Raw genomic sequence first — 13,311 nt, forward strand, 5'->3', positions numbered from 1 at the left:
ATAAATATACATAAACATATGACGATAATATTATTATTTATGCGTTTGTAAATAGTAGAGATGGCCTAGTAGAGAGCGTCCGGCCAGTGTATGTATTGTATGTAGAGTAGGTACACACAATTATTATTATTAATATTATTTTTATTTCATATTAATATTATTATTATTATTAATAATATTATTTTTAATATTATTATTATTATTATTATTATAATAATATCACAGCGGAGATCATATTATTCGTACCGATGATCATCCTCATCTTTAAAATCATCTTCATCGTCATCGTCATTTATTATTATTATTATTATTATTATTATTATTATTATTAATTATTATTATGAATTATTATTATTATTATGATTAATTATTAATTGTTATCGCAATGTTTATATCATCTATTCGCGTCGGCTCGGTCGATCGTGACGAGGTATGGATTCCGTTCGCGATTTTTTTTCTCAACATTGAGATCACCATTATGCCCTTTTTATTACGTATATATGATAAAAGAAATAAAAAAAGAAATAAAATTAATATTTCAAAGTGAGAAAAGAAAGAAATAAATAGAAAAAAAAAAGAAAACAAAAAAAGTGGCAGAGAAAATGACAGGAAAGGTCGAATTTTGGTGGATCGTAATGGAAAGGGTGTAATGGTTGTTAAAAATAAAAAATAAAAAAAAGTATAAAAAATAAAAAAAGAAAACATATCGTGTCATGTCGAGAGCGAACGATTGCCATCACCTTTTAGTCATTCGTGTCAACAAAATTTCACGCGGCTCACAACCCGGTGCCACATTGGCAGCCAACGAGCGCAGACTGTGTCTTTTCGCAATAAATGAATCATTACGAAAAAAGTAAAAAAAAAAAAAAAATTAAGAGAGATGTATTCACTCAATATTTCTAATTCATCAACAACTCGTCACAATTCCACTTCCTCTGATTTTTTTTTATCCTATAACCTTTTTATTAATAGAAATTGTATCGAGATGCGTGGGGTAAGTCGAATATTATTTTTCAACAAATTATTTAATTTGGTTTAAACAACGTTTCGATGAATAAATATAAAAATAGAACAATATTTCGAAGGAAGATCGAATGTTTTATACAAATAATTTTTTAAATCAAAAAATAAATAATAATAATAATAAAGAAAATAATATTTAATTAAATGATATTACGAAATATTATCATAATTAAAAAGAAATGAAAAATAATTGAAAAAAGAAATCGATCATTTGTCGAAAATTATATTCTAAATTGAACAAACGATTATAATAATAATGAAAAAAATAATTTTTGAAATAACAAGAATTTATGAAGAGTAGATATAAATGTACCAATTGAAATATTATATTAAACAAAGATCGTTCAGAAATAATTTGAAAAATTCTAATAAGAAAAGAAAAAATGACGTTATTAAATCCACAAATAAAAATAAAATAAATGAAAAACTTACAAATGACAGATATTATTCCATTCGAAAGACGATATCACAACAAAAAAAAACATTTTACAAAAGCAATTGTCTCGAAAAAATAATTTGCAATATTAATAAAAAAATAAAATATCTTAACAATAAATAAACGATATCATTACGATAAAATTATGCTGTTCAAAGAGACAAGGCGCCAGTATCGTAAGAAAAGGAAGACAATACTTTGAGAGAGAGAGAGAGAGAGAGAGGAAGAGAAAATAAGAAAGGGATAGGAAAGGAAAGGAAAGAGGTCTCCGTTTTACGATTTACAGGTCCCCATGATCTCTCTCTTTCTCTGTCTCTCTCTCTTTCTCTCTCAGATTCGTCCTCCGTAGAGTCTGGATGAATATGAAACGTCCTCTCGTTCTTGGAACCGGCCTCTAGATGTACTTATAAAAATGCAAAGCGCGACCGACTTCTGGGTGGTTGCGGGACAAGCCTGGTTATTAGTAAACATTTAAATCGACAATCGCTATAGGTATACACATTGGACGGGCAAACGGGGGAATGCTGGTCTGGTTTCGTCTCATTCTATTCTTTATCTTTCTCTCTCTTCTATCTTTCTTATTCTCATCGATTCAGAACGAAGGAAGTAGCCCCCATAGCGTAGGAGAAATAAAGAAAGAAAATAAATCGAAAAAAGGAAGAGAGATAGATAGAAAGAGAGAAAGATAGCACAGCAACGTAGGTTGCGACCGATCGGTCGCAGTGGAGGAAACAAGAAATCAAGCTTGGAGACCACCCGCCAAGACCTTGGGGGCACCGAGCCGCGGATCCCAAGGAGGTCCATCCCGTCTTCATGAATCAACTCGTTCCTGAATCGGCATAAACTTTCAAAGGGTTGTAGAACTCGCCCTTTCTCTCTCTCTCTCTCTCTTTCTCTCTCTGTGTCGTTGCTTTGCTTCTGTCCCACCTCATCGTATTATATACCTTTTATCCGTCCAACCTAGATCTTTCTAACTTATGCGCTACATCTCTTCAATGTTTCCTTTCCCGTTTCTAACTCGAGTAAATGTATACTTATTTTTTCATATTTTTTCAAAGAATTTTTCTGATTGTCGTATTCTATTATTGAAGTAGAATGAAAAATGGGAGAAAGGATTGATTGAATGGAAGGAATTCAGTTGGTTGGTACAGTAAAATTTGTTGGGATATTGTGTATATGTTGTTTGATCATTGTTTGGGTAGTCAGTTTTTATTCAAGTACATATCTAATTATTTTGATATTTTTTCAAAGAATTTTTGTGATTGTCATATTCGATTATTGAAGTAGAATGAAAAATGGGAGAAGGGATTGATTGAATCGAAGGAATTCAGTTGGTTGGTACAGTAAAATTTGTTGGGATACTTTGTATATGTTGTTTGATCATTGTTTAGGTAGTCAGTTTTTATTCAAGTAAATATCTAATTATTTTGATATTTTTAAAAGAATAATTTTTATGATTCTCGAAGTAAAACAAAAGGGGAGAATGAATTGATTGAATGGAAGGATTTTAATTGATTAATATAGTAAAATTAGTTGGGAAATTGTGTATATGTTGTTTGTTCATTGTTTGGGTAGTCAGTTTTTATTCAAGTAAATATCTAATTAATTTGATATTTTTAAAAGAATAATTTTTATGATTCTCGAAGTAAAACAAAAGGGGAGAATGAATTGATTGAATGGAAGGATTTTAATTGATTAATATAGTAAAATTAGTTGGGAAATTGTGTATATGTTGTTTGTTCATTGTTTGGGTAGTCAGTTTTTATTCAAGTAAATATCTAATTATTTTGATATTTTTAAAAGAACAATTTTTATGATTCTCGAAGTAAAACAAAAGAGGATAATGAATTGATCGAATGGAAGGAATTCAGTTGGTTGGTACAGTAAAATTTGTTGGGATACTTTGTATATGTTGTTTGATCATTGTTTGAGTAGTCAGTTTTTATTCAAGTAAATATCTAATTATTTTGATATTTTTAAAAGAACAATTTTTAATTGATTAAAAGATTAAGTCAAAAAATTCGTTCTGATTAAATATTTCTCTCAGTATCGATAGAAACTTTTCCGAGAAACAGAATAGATTTTCAGAAAATATTGTCTATAATTAATAAAAGTATTAATAAATCCGCACAAAGATTTCCACAGTAACCCCGAAAACTTATTAAGTATCGGTGGCAAATAATAATGAAGTATAACAAATACTATTTGAACGTCGGAACGTCGTTAGCATACTCAAATGCTACTGCAATCGCACGTTAAAGTCGTTTTACGTGACCGTAAAGATACCACAATGGTTGAAAGGGAGGAAGAAATGAAATAAAAAAAGTTTAGATATATACCTAAACGTGGAAGTACATAGAAATACCTTCTTACCACTTTCCGTTTTGTATAGAAGTGCGAAGCATATAAACGATTCAGTAACGGGCCGGTGTTGTTGGTAGTCCAGTTGTAAAACGATCATGTTCAACGGCACTTACGAAGACAAGATTATCTTACTTGCAATCGGTATGGGAGGAGAACGTTAGTTTCAAAGCTACGTTAATTTACGTTTAGAAAGAAAAAATTCTACGGTAATCATTAGGTACGTTTTAACATCTTAGCATACGTTATCGCAATATTAAGAACATTATTTTATGTGATTTTTTGTTTCATTTTTACTCCTTCAAAGTAGCACCCATTAGAAGGAGTAATCAACATCGTCATTTGCTACAATCTTTCACGGACTATTTAATAGGGGTATTTAGTTTATTTTTTCTTTTTTCAATGGGAAGTTTATTTTCTGCATCATTGCTGGGTCATCAGGAGTTAAATACTTTTTCTTAGGGAGGAATGGGATTTTGTTCAGTATTGTTGATTGAGCGTTTAAACTAAATGGAATTTGCTAGTTGGAATTATGTGGTTTTGAAATTATAGCAAGCTTATCAGAAATAAAATGAGGAATGTTTAAGATTCTTGGAAGATTCAGATACGAGGTCATTGATCTTGACGAATACTTAACTTCTAAGTTACTTGTCTCGAATTATTATTCTAAAAATAATTCTATAAAGTTCAAGCATTCATTTGTATTAATTAATATGATCGTTATTTATTTATTAATTAATAATAAATATATCGTAATCATAAACTTCTTCGAAATTAAATTGTATCCAAAAGAAGATAAAAAGAAAAAATTGATCTCAAAATTCCAACGTAATCGATCGACGAAAAAATTAGATCACGAAACAACACATCATCCTAAACTTTGAAACATTATTTCAATATCGCTAAGCTTATTAACCATAAAAGAAGTAAAAATAATCTCACGATACTTCGGACACCTTGGTTGACTTTCAAGAAGAAGAAGAAGAAGTAGAAGAAGAGGAAGGGAGACGATAAAACTTGGTTAAACGTGGTACGCGCGGTGATGCTTTATTGGCCTTTATCGAGTTTCAACGCAAGCACCGGATTCCTTTATGGAAACGCCGTTAATTTTACGACGCGGGCATATTTAGCCCGCGGCCTCTCGTAAAATCATACTTTGGTCGCGATAAAGTTAAAACATCGGCGAAGTTAAAGCAAAGTTCGCCTCGTAAATACGCGAAGGGGTGGACGGTGAAGTAACGAAGGATAGAGAGAGAAAGATGTAATGGGAAAGAAAGAGAGAGAGAGAGGGAATGGGGGTGTGTGTATGTGTATGTATGGGGGTGGTAACTTTCTTAGTATTATGTAATATATATTCAATATACTTATTGTATATATACGTGTATATACTGATAGAGACAAGTTTATATACTTTGTGTATGAAACATTCTCTTTCTCTCTCTTTCTGTTTTACTTTTAAGTACTTTGAAAGGTAGCCCGGTATATATGGCTGCCAGCAGTGTTTTAATGCCATGATAATTAACGTATGGTAATTAACTGGGTCGTAGGCAAAGATATTAACGGATTTCAGAATTTTTCATTTTCCGCCTCGTATAAAGCTCGTTAATAATTATTTCGTAGATATTACCAAGCTAGTTACCTATTGTCGATAATTTTTAACTTTGGGGATTGTATTATTTGATTTAATATCATTAATCATATTTTGTACAAATAAATATATTTAAAAACAATGGAAATACTAAAAATTTATATCGTAACAATTTCCTCTTCTGCTGATAAAAAATAATAAATTAAGGTTATCAGAATTATTTGATTGTATTGTTACATTCTAGTTTTATAATGATGTACAGTATTTTTTCGAATATGTTATTGTTTTAGGGTAAGACGAATTTTTTATTTCTTATTATTTAATCCTTTACCGTATCATTTAATTCAAAAAAATTCGAGCTGAAATTAATTATTATTATTTTGTACTATTTACCCATTTACTTAAACATATCATAATTTTTTTTTAGGTTAACTTTAAGATTAATATAATGACATCTGACGGACATTACTTTTTTTCATATTTTACAGGACTAGTAATTTCTTATCTCATTTATAATAATAATTATTGTCCTTTAATATTATAAATCAACCCCATTAACCGATATTGAGCAATGTAAATAAATAATTCGTTCCGTTTTTTGGCATACATAACTGTTTAGTTGAGCCAAATTAAATAATATTTTTAGGACACGTTGAATCCAATTTTATTAGTATGTCAGGGCCTCTAATAACGATAATCTTAAGAAATCTAATAAAATATATACATACAACAACAAGCAGAAAATAGTAGAAAAATTGTACTTCCTTCTATTAAAAAAAAAAAAAGAAACAAAAGGAAAGAAATTTATAAAGAAAAGAAACTGCTTGTCATCGTTACTTCTTCACACAATAACGCGCTGTTAAACTTTACAATTGTACAATAGCATTTGATTAAATGATGTTAATCGTGATTATATTTGAACAGTTTAATAACATTCTACTTTCTACATCGAAAGTCAATTATAATTAGAGAGAAAGGAAAATATTTCATTTTATTACAAAAGAAACAAAGATTAAATGAAAATGTGAAAAGAAAAGAAATTGCTTGTCACTGTTACTTGCTCACACCGCAATGTAGTTTTATATAATAAAAAAGCAAAGAAAAGGAAAGAAAAGAAAAGAAAAAAAAGAAAACGCACGCGGTATCTCTCAGCAACGCATGCGTTGCTTCTCCGAGTCAGGATAACGCGTATCCCGTATGTCGAAAGGTAGCGTATACGTGTAGGAGGTGAATAATGAATGGCAAAGTCGAGACAACTTGCTGGACCAGCCGCGTCGACGACGCGGATCAGAAAGATGGCGTGTATATACCAGCCGACGACCGACGACTACACAACGAACTACGATGACGATGACGAGGAAAGAGAAGACCCCGAGAAAAGAAGGGAGAACCAACGAGGAACGTTGTCCCTTCTTCTTCTTCTTCTTCTACTCGTGAAACGACGTGAAAAATTAACGGGCTCGGCCTTTGACGTTGCGTCAAACTTTTCGTTGCTCTCCTCCGATGATAGATCGTTCGTTCTGAAGCAAGGACGTTTGCTTAGAACTAAAGCAGAAAACATTACGACACGAGTATTCTCTTTTTCTTTTTTTTTTATTTCTTTTATTTTTTCGTTAATAATTTCAATTTCTTTTTTTCATTTATCATATATTTTATTTATTTCTATTTAATTGATAATTGAGGTTATGTCGGTTTCATTGGTTTCCTTTTCATAAGTCACATATTTTTATTTCTTTTTTTTTGGTATATAAGGCTGTTATTTGTTTCTATTCGTTTATATTTTATTTTTCGTTGGTTTATTTGTTATTATCATTATATTATTTAGTTTTTATTTATTATCATTTAATTGACAATTGAGGTTATGTTAATTAGTTTGTTTCTACTTTTTGTTATTTATTTAAGTATAAGTATTTATTTTATTATAAATATTTATATATGTTATGTTATTTATTTAAGTATAAGTATTTATTTTATTATAAGTATTTATATATATATATGTTATGTTATTTATTTAAGTATAATTTTTTAAGTATAAAAATAAAATCTGCTGATTCTAATTAACTTAATCATAGAAAAAAAGTTTCTTTTAAGATCCCACTTTGGAGTCTATTGTTCAAGTATCTAATTGTAAGTTATGACTACTACTTCATAAAAAAAAAAGGTTTATTTTGAATCGAATTGTGCGTGGATTCAAAAGAATATCGTTTAAAGAAGACGGGAGAACATATAAACGACTTTTTCGAGTAATCGCGAGGGAAGTCGAAGAGTTACAACCTGCCCTTCGTATTCGGCCATGCAATGGTTTATTCAGGAACAATAGATAGCCCGCAGCATCCGGACCTACGGCGAAGAAGACGCGGCTGCATCAAACATTCGATACCAGAGCCACAAATCGGAAAGGCAGACGTCGACGATATTTTATGATCGTCATGGATACTACTAACGTTCTCTACCGATTCGGATCATCTTGATCTTATCGATCTATGATCCATCTAATTTCAACAATTCAACAAAACAACAATGAAAAAAGATTCGAACGTTATTCATAGTTTTTAAGATAATAATACGAATATAAATTATAATTTATGTTTTTAAATAGATTTAAAGAGCTTAATTTTCTCAACAATTATTATTACTCTGAAATTATTTGAATACTATTTAACAAAAATGTAATAACCAAAAATTATAGGTTATGTATCATAACCTTCGTCTATCTGCCACGAAACATATAAAATAAAGTAAATACAAAGTGTATATTCAAATTAGTAAGTAATTTAAGATAAGTTTAAGTAATTTTCTCGTCACGAAAGATGAAACATTGAAGATACAGTTAAGAATCATTCCCTTTTTGAATGCACCTTGCACATATATCACGTTTAATTTCGTACCATCCTTATTATTATTAGCCTTAGGATATAATATTTCGTGTATAATTATAATATTTACGTTATCAGGTTGGTTATAGGATGCCAAAATTCGACTTAGTCGATTAAAGTAAGTCATACCTCTGTGGTTCCTAATGAAGCGTCTTAACGTCCTCGGTTTAGCAATCGTCACCATCTTGACTTTCTTTTGTTTCTTTTTCTTTCTTTTCTTTTTACCATCTCTTTTTCTAATCTTCTTCTTTTTTCTTATTTCTCTTTCCCTCCTTCTCTTTTCTGCAGTATTTATAAGTGTGCAAGGGTTCTGCTTTCGGAACTTCTTCTTATTCTTCTTCTTCTACTCTTCTCTCTCAGCATAGTCATAGAACTTCAGCAACGATGAGATTTCTCAGCTTTACTCTCCTCTTCTTATTCTTATTCTTCTTCTTCTTCTTCTTCTTCTTCGTTTGTCGACTCACAGACTGTAAACTGTAGCCTCTTTGACAGACTGCCGGCTGGCGTGAAAACGCTCGCCAATTAACTCGAGCTGAATTATGCACCACCCTTTACCCACTAATTTAGTAGGTGACTTATGTCGTACTTGCCGGCGGACAAGTCCTGGATGAATTCGAGTAACTCGGCTGAATTTCTACGCCGCCTTTTTTTTGTTTTATCCTATGCTTTTGTTTTATCTTTTATTTTATTTCTTTTTTTATTTTCTATCTTCTTTTTCCTCTACTTAAAGACGTCCTTCGTTACTTCTACTCAACTATCTCTAACTGTTTTTTATTTTTTTTTTTCCATTTTCAAACAGAGTTTGTCCTTCTGTTTTACTTTCATATAGGACTTCTCGTACTCAGGCGGACATCCGGTTCAGTTTCCTTTGATGTCTTTGAACATAAGAATTTCGCGGAATCGTATGGTGAATGAAATATCGTGAGTTACAATGTGTCCATTGCTTACTTTTCCATCTCTTGTATTTTTTAATAGAGTACTTTGTTCTCTCCATCGGTTAAATGCGTTCTCGTTGAATAGAAAAAAACAAAAAAGAAACAAATTACTGAAGATGTGGAATTCTGAGATGAGCGTTCCTTGGGTGTTACATTCTTTTTTTTTTTCTTTTTTTTATGATCGTCCTGAAATCGGATCATTTTTACTTTTCTTTCGACCGTGTCCTTTGACTTTTAATTAACCCCTTCTTCTTTACGTTTTTTTACGTAAATGAAAAATATTTTCTCTTTCTTTTTTACAGTTAAATAATATGATTTAACGTTTTGTATAAAATGTAATAAGTAATTGATTAGAATTGTTGAGAATAATAAATTTTGAAGGATTTCTTTGTATTAATTCTTAAAAGTTAACACAGGTAACCTTATTAATAAATTAAACAATAAATCTTAAAGTATATCTATGTTTCAATAAAACATTTTAAAGGTATGTAAATTAATTAAAGTTTTGTATGGAAATATAAAATTAGTATGATAAAATAGATCAAGGTATATATTTTCATGTTTACCTCTACTATAATTAAATCAAAAACATTAAATACATTTCCAAATTAATAATAAAAAGTAAACAAAATATCAAAAGTGACCTAAATAAAACGAGTCTGCTTTAAATGCACAAAATCAGACATCGAATAAGATTAAATTTTGAAACACTCTCGTTAAAACAATAAAACAAAATTAAATCCTCTATATAATGCTAATTTTTAATAACAATAACACGGAATAATATCAAGAACATTTATAATATATGATTAAACAAAAAATATGCAATACTTTCATTTCCTTTTTCGATAAATTTGTTTGTTATAAGTTTTTGATGTTTCATTAAACACGAAATAATTTTGGTTAACTTTGAAAAAGTATTACAGTAAATCCGCTTGGTTCTTTATTTCCGCCAAAAAGGGAAAGCAAAACATATTTCGGCAGCGTCGACACGCGTGCTACTAATTATATCAGCGACTCGTGTTTGCCTTCCTGGAAGGCGACGTGCTTGGTTGAAACAACGCGTTCCACCTCCTCTTTTTCTACACCTCCTCCCCCTTCGCCCTCCTTTCCTTCTGTTCGGATATCGTGGTTAAGGAGTAGTACGTCTTTTCTTTGATTTATTAGTATTTTTGCGACACGTTTAAAACCGAACTTTTTGTATTCTCAACCAGGGGTGTGAGAGGTGGGGGTGTAAATAAGGGTTGGTAGGGTGATTTTTAAGAAGAAATAAAAGGTGACGAAGATGAGGGGTGATGAGATTAGCCTAAAGATGAGGTTAGGGTAGTTGTAATGAAGGTGCAGTTGACGTGATAAGATGGTGAACGGTAGGATGGAAGGATTTGGATCCACTTGAATGAAAAAGTGTATTTAATTAAAGTCGACTGAAGAGCGAGGAATGATTCTGTATCGATGCTAAGAGTTCCCTGTTGCTTTAGCAAAAGAGAATGACGAAGAACGACGTGGACTAGTCGAGGGATCGCGGACAAAAAGCTGCATCGGCTACGAACCGATATATGTCTCCTTCTTGTTCGTGCGGTACCGCAGTCAGGAAGGAAACTCGATGGATGGATGGATGGATGGATGGATGGATGGATGACGAATCAATCCTCAATCTGCCTATGTCTGGTCCCTTTCGGAATTTAAGCTTCGTTCACATTTGTTCTTTTCGTATTACAACGTTTCTTTTGTTTCATTCTTACAAAAAGATATGATTTTTGTTGTAATATTAATTTCATATTATTGTAAATAAAATGTTAAATACACGAGTGTTAATAGTAATGATTAATACATTTTTATTCTTAGATTTAATTTATTTGTTAAATAATATTATTATGTATGAGTGTTTGACAAGTAAACAATTTTTGAGGTTAGGAAAGTCATATTTTTGAATTGGAGAAAAAAATTGCAAAAAATTTCCCTAAAAAAAAACTTGTCAATGAAATAATCCAAATATAAATTCATTTATTAATTAAACAAATACGATATTAAAAACATTGTGATAGTCCCTTTAAAAATAAACTTCGAAACTTCGATCCTAAATGAGGACCCAATCAAAAAGCAGTTGGTTTTAAAACAAGCAAAACGTTAATAGAATAGAAAAGATGGCTTGGATATCTGTTCAAGGCACGTCATTTTGCGATCACGTCTCAATCAGCGAGTCGTGGAATCGAAGGACGAAAACGGGAATGAGATGAACACTAAAAGGAGCAAGATAATAAAGACTGCGGGGTGTCATCGGGGGTATTCTGGTGAGTTGCGGGGATAGAGGGGGGGGTGGAGAGGGGAGGGTATACATTTCTGTCTCTTTCAGTGGATGGTGGCAAGAAGCTACTCGAAGAGCCGGCTAAACGTGCCGAATGTTAATTACGCCTGCGGGGTTTCCACATCTTCTCTCTCTCTCTCTCATCTTGACTTTCTATCTTTCTTTCTCTTTTTCTCAGTTGGACGAGCCCAGGTGAAAAAGTTCTCGTTCGAATCTCGCCGATGGTCGTCGTTCCGAAGACGATTATGGCTCCTGGAGCGTGCTACTAGCACAGAAAAGGGGTAAACCTCTTGTCGTTCTCTTTCTCTTTGATCATTCATTTATCTTTATTTTTCAATCTTTAAATTTTATACTTTTTTGCGTATCTTTGGATGAGCGACATCGAAATAAGAAATAACTCGTCGACAAGATTTTTATACCAGTCTGGTTTGTTATCGGTTTCGAAAAAGATCGGATTGGATTTCGGTTATGTGTCTTGAAAAAGGTTGTCCTTTGTAAGATCGAATACGAGATTATCGAAAAATTGGACGATTTCAAGTTAAAAGTGGAGAGAGTTACGAATTTAACTAAAATCTGAAGAACTTGGGAAGATCCTGTGAAACGTTGATTGGAGGAACGGAACGGTTTACGCGATCGTTAGCTTTGCGATCTGTTATCTCTTGTTTGGTCGTTTGATCGAAAAATACTTGGGAGGAAAGTGGCCTTCTATGTTCGGTTTTATGGGGGGACAGGAATTTGAATTCAGAAAAAAGGAGATTTTGTTCTTTTTTTTCTTTCTTTGTAAAAAAAGATTTACGGATTTTTATGATATTTTTATTAAAACTTAATAAAATATATTAGATAATAATATAAATATATAATTATATTGTTATATAAAATTAATATTATTAATAATAATAATAAATAGTAGTATATAGTAGGTAATCTTAATATATTAATTATATATTAATAATAATAATTAGTATAATAATAATTGTAATATAATTTTCAAGAAATCAAACAATTATTTATCTAAAAATATGATTTTTGTTTCTAATCGTTACATATTCATTTCCAAAATACACAAACAATCCAATCAATTAATAATTTGAAACCTAATATTTTTTAACGAAATATATTCCTACCAACGATTTCAACAAATATTCACATCCTTCCTCTTTGCAATAAAAAAACTTAATAACTAACATACTTAATCAAAATATAAAGGGTGTCCCACATAACTCTAGTCACGATTTTTTAAATACTTGCGATAACCTGAGAAAAAAATACTTAAAACAAAAGTTGATCTGTTTTTGATTGACTATACATTGCAATAAAAAAAAGTTCGAAAAAAATTTTTCGTTTAATGTTTTTTAAGGCTACCTTTATTTTTTTAAATAGCACTTAGTATTTTTGACTTAACAGCTTATTAATCCAACAATTGCATACAAACATAACCTAACTTTTTCCAATCGTAATATAATCACAAATATCCTCATTCAAAAATGATCCTCTTTACAATCGTAACATAATATCGATATTTTCATTCTAAAAATATATTAACAAACTAATTCAATAATTACATTAACATAGTGACATAATAATTCTTTCTAATCGTAACGTAATCAGTACCATTATTTTTCGTAAAACGATAGTGGTCGTTAGCAATAGGGGTGGTAGTATATCTATCTTTCTCACTCCTCCACTTCTCCCTTACTTTCTTTCTCTCTCTCTCTCTCTCCTTCTTTCAAGGGTTGACTAACGGCCGTCCTACTAACTGTCTCTCTTTGTTTTTCACATGCAAGCAA

Source organism: Polistes fuscatus, unplaced genomic scaffold (assembly GCF_010416935.1).
Source record: "Polistes fuscatus isolate 324 unplaced genomic scaffold, CU_Pfus_HIC Scaffold18, whole genome shotgun sequence".
NCBI classification, from domain to species: domain Eukaryota; kingdom Metazoa; phylum Arthropoda; class Insecta; order Hymenoptera; family Vespidae; genus Polistes; species Polistes fuscatus.